The 12167-nt window shown below is 50.8% G+C and overlaps 1 long non-coding RNA gene across 1 annotated transcript; it reads left to right on the plus strand.

Annotated features, from left to right (window-relative positions):
• The first annotated feature begins 1865 nt into the window (after window positions 1–1865).
• On the plus strand, window positions 1866–10866 carry LOC121843238. Its single transcript, XR_006081478.1, has 4 exons — window positions 1866–1997; window positions 6759–6913; window positions 7195–7299; window positions 10717–10866. It is a non-coding gene; the product is annotated as an uncharacterized LOC121843238 (long non-coding RNA).
• Window positions 10867–12167: the final 1301 nt, after the last annotated feature.

Consider the following 12167-nt stretch of genomic DNA (forward strand, 5'->3'; position numbering starts at 1 on the left):
CAGTGGTGGTGAACACACACACCTCTGCAGGCTTCAAGACTGCGTTAGCCTGCTGAGCCAAAGCCGAGGCATTAGGCCCAGGAACTAACAGAAGTCTTCAGGTCTCAGGCAAGATCTGTTAATTTGTGGATTCAACCATCGTGTAAAAATATCAACATCTCCACTATAACCTATTCTGACAGTACAACATCTCCACTATAACCTATTCTGACAGTACCAACATCTCCACTATAACCTGTTCTGACAGTACAACATCTCACTATAACCTATTCTGACAGTACAACATCTCCACTAACCTATTCTGACAGTACAACATCTCCACTATAACCTATTCTGACAGTACAACATCTCCACTATAACCTATTCTGACAGTACAACATCTCCACTATAACCTATTCTGACAGTACAACATCTCCACTATAACCTATTCTGACAGTACAAATCTCCATATCTATTCCATACAACTTTTATAACCTATTCTGACAGTACAACATCTCCACTATAACCTATTCTGACAGTACAACATCTCCACTATAACCCATTCTGACAGTACAACATCTCCACTAACCTATTCTGACAGTACAACATCTCCACTATAACTATTCTGACAGTAACATCTCCACTAACCTATTCTGACAGTACAACATCTCCACTATAACCTATTCTGACAGTACATCTCCACTAACCTATTCTGACCCAGTACATCTCCACTAACCTATTCTGACAGTACAGCATCCGCTGATATTTACCTATATATCCCATCCTCGTCTTCATCTTCTCCTCATCTACTCCCCTTACTCCCTCCTCCTCCCCTCCTCCTCCCCTCCCTCCTCCCGTCCTCCTCCTCCTCCCCTCCTTCCCCTCCCTCCCTCCCTCCCCTCCTCCTCTCTCTCCCCCCTCCTCCCCTCCTCCCTCCCTCCCTCCTCCCTCTCTCCTCCTCCCTCCTCCTCCCTCCCTCCTCCTCTCTCTCCCCTCCTCCCCTCCCTCCCCCTCCTCCCTCCCCTCCTCCCCTCCTCCTCCTCCCCTCCTCCCTCCTCCTCCTCCCCTCCTCCCTCCTCTCTCCTCCCTCCCTCCTTCTCTCCCTCCTCCCCTCCCCTCCTCCTCCTCCCCTCCTCCTCTCCTCCCTCCCTCCCCCTCCCCTCCCTCCTCCCGTCCCCTCCTCCCTCCCCTCCTCCCCTCCCCCTCCCCTCCTCCTCCTCCTCCTCCTCCCCTCCCCCTCCTCCTCCTCCCGTCCCTCCCTCCCCTCCTCCTCCCCTCCTCCCCTCCCTCCTCCCCCGTCCTCCTCCCCTCCCTCCTCCCTCCCCTCCTCCCCTCCTCCTCCCCCCTCCCCTCCCTCCTCCTCCTCCTCCTCCTCCCCCTCCCCTCCCCTCCTTCTCCTCCCTCCTCCCTCCCTCCTCCTCCTCCCTCCTCCCTCCCCCTCCCTCCTCTCCTCCCCTCCCCTCCTCCTCCCCTCCTCCCCTCCCTCCCGCCCCTCCTCTCCCTCCCCTCCCCCTCCCCTCCCCTTCTCCTCCCCCCTCCTCCCCTCCCCTCCCCTCCTCCTCCCTCCTCCTCCTCCCCTCCTTCTCCTCCCGTCCTCCTCCCTCCTCCTCTCTCTCCCTCCTCCCCTCCTTCTCCTCCCGTCCTCCTCTCTCTCCCCCTCCTCCCCCTCCTCCTCCCCTCCTCCTCCTCCCCTCCTCCTCCCTCCCCTCCCCTCCTCCTCCCGTCCTCCTCTCCCTCCCCCTCCTCCTCCCGTCCTCCCCTCCCTTCCTCCTCCTCCTCCCGTCCCTCCTCTCCCTCCCCTCCTCCCCTCCCTCCCCTCCTCCCCTCCTCTCCTCCCCCCCTCCTCCCCCCCCTCCTCCTCCCCTCCCTCCCCTTCTCCTCCCGTCCTCCTCTCCCTCCCCTCCTCCTCTCAGATGGAGAGAGAGTTTGCTCTAGCACCTCTATAGACACAGTTCTCAATCAGGACTTCCAGATCCTCATCAACAGCACCATCTACAGGATACACTCCCCGGGCAGAGGTACCGAACTCTGTGTGTGTGTATGGTGTGTGTGTGTGTGTGTGTGTGTGTGTGGTGACAGTGTAATAACCCATGACCAGGGTAGAGTGTAATGTGTGTGTGTGTGTGTGTGTGTGTGTGGTGACGTTGTAATAACCCATGACCAGGGTAGAGTGTAATATGTGTGTGTGTGTGTGTGATAACATTGTAATAACCCATGACCAGGGTAGAGTGTAGTGTGTGTGTGTGTGTGTGTGTGTGTGTGTGGTGACGTTGTAATAACCCATGACCAGGGTAGAGTGTAATATGTGTGTGTGTGTGTGTGTGTGTGTGTGTGTGTGTGTGATAACATTGTAATAACCCATGACCAGGGTAGAGTGTAATGTGTGTGTGTGTGTAATAACATTGTAATAACCCATGACCAGGGTAGAGTGTAATGTGTGTATGGTGTGTGTGTGTGTGTGTGTGTGTGTGTGGTGACGTTGTAATAACCCATGACCAGGGTAGAGTGTAATGTGTGTGTAATAACATTGTAATAACCCATGACCAGGGTACAGTGTAATGTGTGTGAGTAATCAGACTTCTTTTTGTTGATAACGGACTAACCGAACACGTTACGTTTTTAACAATTTAAGTAATAGTTTGTTTTTAAAATATGCTTTTACAATATTATTTAACATTTTCTTTGTTAGCACAAATTTTTATAAAATAATGAAAATCCCTCCTATGTTTGGTCGCCGTTGGCTCTTCCTGTTTCTGCTCTGGACTCTCTTGACCAATCAACATGATGCAAATGTACATGACCCAGGTAAACAGGGACAGACTGCTGTAGTTTGGGGTTAACAGGGACAGACTGCTGTAGTTTGGAGTTAACAGGGACAGACTGCTGTAGTTTGGGGTTAACAGGGACAGACTGCTGTAGTTTGGGGTTAACAGGGACAGACTGCTGTAGTTTGGGGTTAACAGGGACAGACTGCTGTAGTTTGGGGTTAACAGGGACAGACTGCTGTAGTTTGGGGTTAACAGGGACAGACTGCTGTAGTTTGGGGTTAACAGGGACAGGCTGCTGTAGTTTGGGGTTAACAGGGACAGACTGCTGTAGTTTGGGGTTAACAGGGACAGACTGCTGTAGTTTGGGGTAACAGGGACAGACTGCTGTAGTTTGGGGTTAACAGGGACAGACTGCTGTAGTTTGGGGTTAACAGGGACAGACTGCTGTAGTTTGGGGTTAACAGGGACAGACTGCTGTAGTTTGGGGGTAAACAAGGACAGACTGCTGTAGTTTGGGGTAAACAGGGACAGACTGCTGTAGTTTGGGGTTAACAGGGACAGACTGCTGTAGTTTGGGGTAAACAGGGACAGACTGCTGTAGTTTGGGGTTAACAGGGACAGACTGCTGTAGTTTGGGGTAAACAGGGACAGACTGCTGTAGTTTGGGGTTAACAGGGACAGACTGCTGTAGTTTGGGGTTAACAGGGACAGACTGCTGTAGTTTGGGTTAACAGGGACAGACTGCTGTAGTTTGGGGTTAACAGGGACAGACTGCTGTAGTTTGGGTTAACAGGGACAGACTGCTGTAGTTTGGGGTTAACAGGGACAGACTGCTGTAGTTTGGGGTTAACAGGGACAGACTGCTGTAGTTTGGGGTAAACAGGGACAGACTGCTGTAGTTTGGGGTTAACAGGGACAGACTGCTGTAGTTTGGGGTAAACAGGGACAGACTGCTGTAGTTTGGGGTTAACAGGGACAGACTGCTGTAGTTTGGGGTAAACAGGGACAGACTGCTGTAGTTTGGGGTTAACAGGGACAGACTGCTGTAGTTTGGGGTTAACAGGGACAGACTGCTGTAGTTTGGGTTAACAGGGACAGACTGCTGTAGTTTGGGTTAACAGGGACAGACTGCTGTAGTTTGGGGTTAACAGGGACAGACTGCTGTAGTTTGGGGTTAACAGGGACAGACTGCTGTAGTTTGGGGTTAACAGGGACAGACTGCTGTAGTTTGGGGTAAACGGGGACAGACTGCTGTAGTTTGGGGTAAACAGGGACAGACTGCTGTAGTTTGGGGTTAACAGGGACAGACTGCTGTAGTTTGGGGTTAACGGGGACAGACTGCTGTAGTTTGGGGTTAACAGGGACAGACTGCTGTAGTTTGGGGTTAACAGGGACAGACTGCTGTAGTTTGGAGTTAACAGGGACAGACTGCTGTAGTTTGGGGTTAACAGGGACAGACTGCTGTAGTTTGGGGTTAACAGGGACAGACTGCTGTAGTTTGGGGTTAACAGGGACAGACTGCTGTAGTTTGGAGTTAACAGGGACAGACTGCTGTAGTTTGGGGTTAACAGGGACAGACTGCTGTAGTTTGGGGTTAACAGGGACAGACTGCTGTAGTTTGGGGTTAACAGGGACAGACTGCTGTAGTTTGGGGTTAACAGGGACAGACTGCTGTAGTTTGGGGTTAACAGGGACAGACTGCTGTAGTTTGGGGTTAACAGGGACAGACTGCTGTAGTTTGGGGTTAACAGGGACAGACTGCTGTAGTTTGGGGTTAACAGGGACAGACTGCTGTACAGTGGAACAGGGTCAGACTGCTGTAGTTTGGGGTAATCAGGGACAGACTGCTGTAGTTTGGGTTCACAGGGACAGACTGCTCAGATCTTTATAAAAGGCAAAGAGAACAGGGAAAAACTGCTGTAGAACAAGGACAGACTCTATAAGTTTGGGGTTATATAGGGACAGACTTGTTAATTTGGGGTTATAAAGACTAAAGAGTTTGGGGTTAACAGGGACAGACTGCTGTAGTTTAATACAACATTAGCATAATCCTGTAGTTTGGGGTTCAGGGACAGACTGCTGTAGTTTGGGGACCCCTAGGGAAGACTGCAGTAGTTTTTTGCATTGATCTGTGTAGTTTGGGGAAACTCGGACAGACTGCTGTAGATTGGGGAAATAAGATGTGGCGACTGAAGGTAGTTTGGGGCAGCAGGAGACTCATCACACTGGGGTTCAAAGACCTGTAACGTTCAAACAGACTGCTGTAGTTTGGGGAAAGTCACAGACTCTGTAGTTTTTAATGGAAGACTGCTGTAGAACCTAACAGGGACAGACTGCTGTAGTTTAAGTTAACAGGGACAGACTGCTGTAGTTTGGGGTTAACAGGGACAGACTGCTGTAGTTTCCTCTCAGGGGACAGACTGCTGTAGTTTGGGGTAAACAGGGACAGACTCTCCTGTAGTTTGGGGTAAACAGGGACAGACTGCTGTAGTTTGGGGTTAACAGGGACAGACTGCTGTAGTTTGGGGTAACAGGGACAGACTCCACAGACTGCTGTAGTTTGGGGTAAACAGGGACAGACTGCTGTAGTTTGGGGTCCCAGGGACAGACTGCTGTAGTTTGGGGTTAACAGGGACAGACTGCTGTACAGTGGAATGTCCCCGTGTCTTATCTCTGACACCCTGCAGAGTTCTGTCTTCACAGTCACACATTTCTCAGATCTTTATAAAAGGCAAAGAGACCAGAAAAACACTGTAGAACAAATACTAAACCTCTATAATGAATATATATATATATATTGTTAATCTGTAGGACCCTATAAATATAAAGAGGGAGGGGTCTTCCTCCCCTTCTATTAATACAACATTAGCATAATCCATTATTATAATTCATCAAGCCCCTATCATGACCCCTAGGTGAACCCTTTCAGTGTTTTTGCATTGATCTGTGTATCAGGTGGAAACTCGGTTTGGTCTCCTGTGATTGGAGGAAATAGAGATGTGGCGACTGAAGGCTCTCTGCAGCAGGAGCTCATCACACTGTTCAAAGACCAACGTTCAAACAACCCTGTGGAAAGTCACAGAACTCTTTTAATGGAAGTTTAACAAACTGATAAAAATAAATGGAAGTAGCTCTGGAACCTAACAAGTCACTGATAAAAATAACGTCTCCCCAACTGGCCAGGAACCTCCTCTATCCTTTCTTTCTGCTCCTCTCCTCCTCCTCTCTCCTCTCTCTGCTCCTCTCTCCTCTCTGCTCCTCTCCTCTCTCCTCCTCTCTCCTCTCTGCTCCTCTTCTCCTCTCTCTCCCCCTCTGCTCCTCTCCCTCCCTCTGCTCCTCTCTCCCTCCTCTCTCCTCCCTCTGCTCCTCTCCTCCCAGCTCCCACAACCTGCCAGAACTCCCCACTGCTGCAGATTCTCTCCTCTCTCCCACTGATCCACTCTCCTCCCTCACTCTCCTCCTCTCCTCCCTCCCTCCTCTCTCCTCTCTCCTCCCTCTGCTCCTCTCTCCCCTCCCTCTGCTCCCTCTCCTCCCTCTGTTCCCTCTCCCTCTCTCTGCCTCCTCTCCTCACTCTGCTCCTCCTCTCCTCTGCTCCTCTCCTCACTCTGCTCCTCTCTCCCTCTGACTTTGCTCTCCCTCTGCTCCTCCCTCTGCTCTCCTCTCCTCTGCTCCTCTCTCCTCCTCTGCTCCTCTCTCCTCCCTCTGCTCCTCTCTCCTCCCTCTGCTCCTCTCTCTCCCTCCCTTCTCTCTCCTCTCCTCCCTCTGCTCCTCTCCCTCCCTCCCTCCTCCTTCCCTCTGCTCCTCTCCTCCTCCCTCCCCTGCTCCTCCTCCTCCCTCTCCTCCCCCCTCCGCTCCGCTCCTCTCCTCTCCTCCTTTCTCCTCACTCTGCTCCTTCCTCCCTCCCTCCCTCTGCTCCTCTCTCCTCCCTCCCTCTCCTCCTCTCTCCTCCCCTTTCCACTCCTCTCTCTGCTCATCTCTCCTCCTCTCTCTCCTCTCTCCTCCCCCTATCAGAGTCTCCAGAACATTCCACCAGTATAGATGACATGAAGACAGTAGTCCACATGCTCCAGTCAGCTCTCAACCTGCCAGAACACCAACTACTGAGACAGATTCAGCTTCTCCGCAGACTGGATACACTGAAGCAGGAGCTGGGACCTCTGGAGGAGGTACTGTAGACAGACGGACGGACAGACAGACAGACGGCGAGACGGACGGACGGACTTAGAAACAGACACCATTGTTGTCTATGGGCTTAATAACACGTTAGGTAATGTCTCTCTGTGTGTGTGTCTTTCTGTCTGTGTGTGTCAGGGATTACAGTCTTTCTGTCTCTCTGTGTGTGTGTCTTTCTGTCAGTGTGTGTGTGTCTTTCTGTCTCTCTGTGTGTGTGTCTTTCTGTCTCTCTGTGTGTGTGTCTTTCTGTCTGTGTGTGTGTGTGTGTGTGTAGGTGCGGGCCCAAGTGGCTGGGAGGGCGGAGTCTCAGTCGATGCGTGTAGAGTGGGGGTGCTTGCCTTTCTTCTCTACAGGGAAGCTTTCTGGGATACCTGACTTGGTGACACACACACACAGGGATTACAGACACACACACAGGGATTACAGACACACACACACACACACAGGGATTACAGACACACACACACACAGGGATTACAGACACACACACACACACAGGGATTACAGACACACACACACACACACAGACAGGGATTACACACACACACACACACACACAGGGATTACAGACACACACACACAGGGATTACAGACACACACACACAGGGATTACAGACACACACACACAGGGATTACAGACACACACACACACAGGGATTACAGACACACACACACACACAGGGATTACAGACACACACACACACAGGGATTACAGACACACACACACACAGGGATTACAGACACACACACACACAGGGATTACAGACACACACACACACAGGGATTACAGACACACACACACACACACAGGGATTACAGACACACACACACACAGGGATTACAGACACACAGGGACACAGGGATTACAGACACACACAGGGATTACAGACACACACACACAGGGATTACAGACACACACACACAGGGATTACAGACACACACACACAGGGATTACAGACACACACACACACAGGGATTACAGACACACACACACAGGGATTACAGACACACACACACACAGGGATTACAGACACACACACACACAGGGATTACAGACACACACACACAGGGATTACAGACACACACACACAGGGATTACAGACACACACACACAGGGATTACAGACACACACACAGGGATTACAGGGATTACAGACACACACACACAGGGATTACAGACACACACACACAGGGATTACAGACACACACACACAGGGACAGACACACACACAGGGATTACAGACACACACACACAGGGATTACAGACACACACACACAGGGATTACAGACACACACACACAGGGATTACAGACACACACACACGGGGATTACAGACACACACACAGGGATTACAGACACACACACACAGGGATTACAGACACACACACACAGGGATTACAGACACACACAGGGATTACAGACACACACACACAGGGATTACAGACACACACACACACGGGGATTACAGACACACACACACGGGGATTACAGACACACACACACAGGGATTACAGACACACACAGGGATTACAGACACACACACACAGGGATTACACACACACACAGGGATTACAGACACACACACACACAGGGATTACAGACACACACACACAGGGATTACAGACACACACAGGGATTACAGACACACACACACAGGGATTACAGACACACACACACAGGGATTACAGACACACACACAGGGATTACAGACACACACACACAGGGATTACAGACACACACACAGGGATTACAGACACACACACACAGGGATTACACACACACACAGGGATTACAGACACACACACACAGGGATTACAGACACACACACACACAGGGATTACAGACACACACACACAGGGATTACAGGGATTACAGACACACACACAGGGATTACAGACACACACACACACAGGGATTACAGACACACACACACAGGGATTACAGACACACACACAGGGATTACAGACACACACACACAGGGATTACAGACACACACACACAGGGATTACAGACACACACACACAGGGATTACAGACACACACACACAGGGATTACAGACACACACACACGGGGATTACAGACACACACACAGGGGATTACAGACACACACACACAGGGATTACACACACACACACACAGGGATTACAGACACACACACACAGGGATTACAGACACACACACACGGGGATTACAGACACACACACAGGGATTACAGACACACACACACAGGGATTACAGACACACACACACACAGGGATTACAGACACACACACACAGGGATTACAGACACACACAGGGATTACAGACACACACATGGGGATTACAGACAAGGATTACACACACATGGGGATTACAGACACACACACACAGGGATTACAGACACACACAGGGATTACAGACACACACACACACAGGGATTACAGACACACACACAGGGGGAGACACACACGGGGTTACAGACACAGGGATTACAGACACACACACACACACAGGGATTACAGCACACACACACACAGGGATTACAGACACACACACACGGGGATTACAGACACACACACACGGGGGTTACAGACACACACATGGGGATTACAGACACACACACAGGGATTACAGACACACACACACAGGGATTACAGACACACACACAGGGATTACAGACACACACACAGGGATTACAGACACACACACGGGATTACAGACACACACACAGGGATTACAGACACACACACACAGGGATTACAGACACACACACAGGGATTACAGACACACACACGGGGGATTACAGACACACACACACAGGGATTACAGACACACACACAGGGATTACAGACACAGGGATTACACACACAGGGATTACAGACACACACACACACAGGGATTACAGACACACACACATAGGGATTACAGACACACACACAGGGATTACAGACACACACATAAGGATTACAGACACACACGGGGATTACAGACAGACACACACACGGGGATTACAGACACACACACACACGGGGATTACAGACACACACACACGGGGATTACAGACACACACACGGGGATTACAGACACACACACACACAGGGATTACAGACACACACACGGGGGGATTACAGACACACACACACAGGGATTACAGACACACACACACAGGGATTACAGACACACACACACAGGGATTACAGACACACACACTGGGATTACAGACACACACACACACACAGGGATTACAGACACACACACACACAGGGATTACAGACACACACACACACAGGGACAGACACACACACACAGGGATTACAGACACACACACACAGGGATTACAGACACACACACACAGGGATTACAGACACACACACACAGGGATTACAGACACACACACAGAGATTACACGGGGATTACACACACATAGGGATTACAGAACACACACACACACACAGGGATTACAGACACACACACACATGGATTACAGACACACACACACAGGGATTACAGACACACACAGGGATTACAGACACACACAGGGATTACAGACACACACAGGGATTACAGACACACACACACACAGGGATTACAGACACACACACACGGGGATTACAGACACACACACACACACGGGGATTACAGACACACACACACATGGATTACAGACACACACACATAGGGATTACAGACACACACAGGGATTACAGACACACACACAAACACACACAAACACGGGGATTACAGACACACACAAACACAAGGATTACAGACACACACACACACACAGGGATTAATCTGTGCCCCGCCGTCCCATCCAGGTTTGTGTTTGCCTGGGACGTGATGGAACCAGTCACCTACTTCATCACCTACGCTACCAGCATGGGCTTCCTGGGTTACTACATACTCACTAAACAGGCAAGACAGACAGACAGACGCAGAGACAGACAGACAGACGCAGAGACAGACAGACAGACGCAGAGACAGACAGACAGACACAGAGACAGACATACAGACGCAGAGACAGACAGACAGACGCAGAGACAGACAGACAGACGCAGAGACAGACAGACAGACGCAGAGACAGACAGACAGACAAGACGCAGAGACAGACAGACAGACAGAGACAGACAGACAGACAGACGCAGAGACAGACAGACAGACACAGAGACCGACAGACAGACAGACGCAGAGACAGACAGACAGAGACAGACAGACCACAGACACAGACGCAGAGACCGACAGACACACAGACACAGAGACCGACAGACACACAGACACAGAGACAGACGACAGACACAGAGACCGACAGACACACAGACACAGAGACCGACAGACACACAGACACAGAGACCGACAGACACACAGACACAGAGACCGACAGACACACAGACACAGAGACCGACAGACAGACACAGAGACCGACAGACAGACACAGAGACCGACAGACAGACACAGAGACCGACAGACAGACACAGAGACCGACAGACAGACACAGAGACACAGACACAGAGACCGACAGACAGACACAGAGACCGACAGACAGACACAGAGACCGACAGACAGACACAGAGACCGACAGACAGACACAGAGACCGACAGACAGACACAGAGACCGACAGACAGACACAGAGACCGACAGACAGACACAGAGACACAGAGACAGACAGACACAGAGACAGACAGAGACCGACAGACAGACACAGAGACCGACAGACAGACCAGACCAAACAGACAGACCAGACAGACAGACAGACCAGACCAGACAGACAGACAGACCAGACAGACAGACCAGACAAACAGACAGACCAGACCAGACAGACCAGACCAAACAGACAGACAGAGACCAGACCAGACAGACAGACCCAGACAGACAGACAGACCAGACAGACCAGACCAGACAGACAGACCAGACAGACAGACCAGACCAAACAGACAGACAGACCAGACAGACAGACCAGACCAGACAGACAGACAGACCAGACAGAGACAGACAGACAGAACAGACAGACAGACAGACAGACAGACCAAACAGACAGACAGACAGAGACAGACAGACAGACCAGACCAACAGACAGACCAGACCAAACAGACAGACCAGACCAAACAGACAGACAGACAGACAGACAGACCAGACCAAACAGACAGACACAGAGACAGACAGACAGACCAGACCAAACAGACAGACCAGACCAAACAGACAGACAGACAGACAGACAGACACAGACCAGACAGACAGACAGAACAGACAGACAGACACAGAGACAGACAG

Source organism: Oncorhynchus tshawytscha, unplaced genomic scaffold (assembly GCF_018296145.1).
Source record: "Oncorhynchus tshawytscha isolate Ot180627B unplaced genomic scaffold, Otsh_v2.0 Un_contig_5779_pilon_pilon, whole genome shotgun sequence".
Classification (NCBI taxonomy): domain Eukaryota; kingdom Metazoa; phylum Chordata; class Actinopteri; order Salmoniformes; family Salmonidae; genus Oncorhynchus; species Oncorhynchus tshawytscha.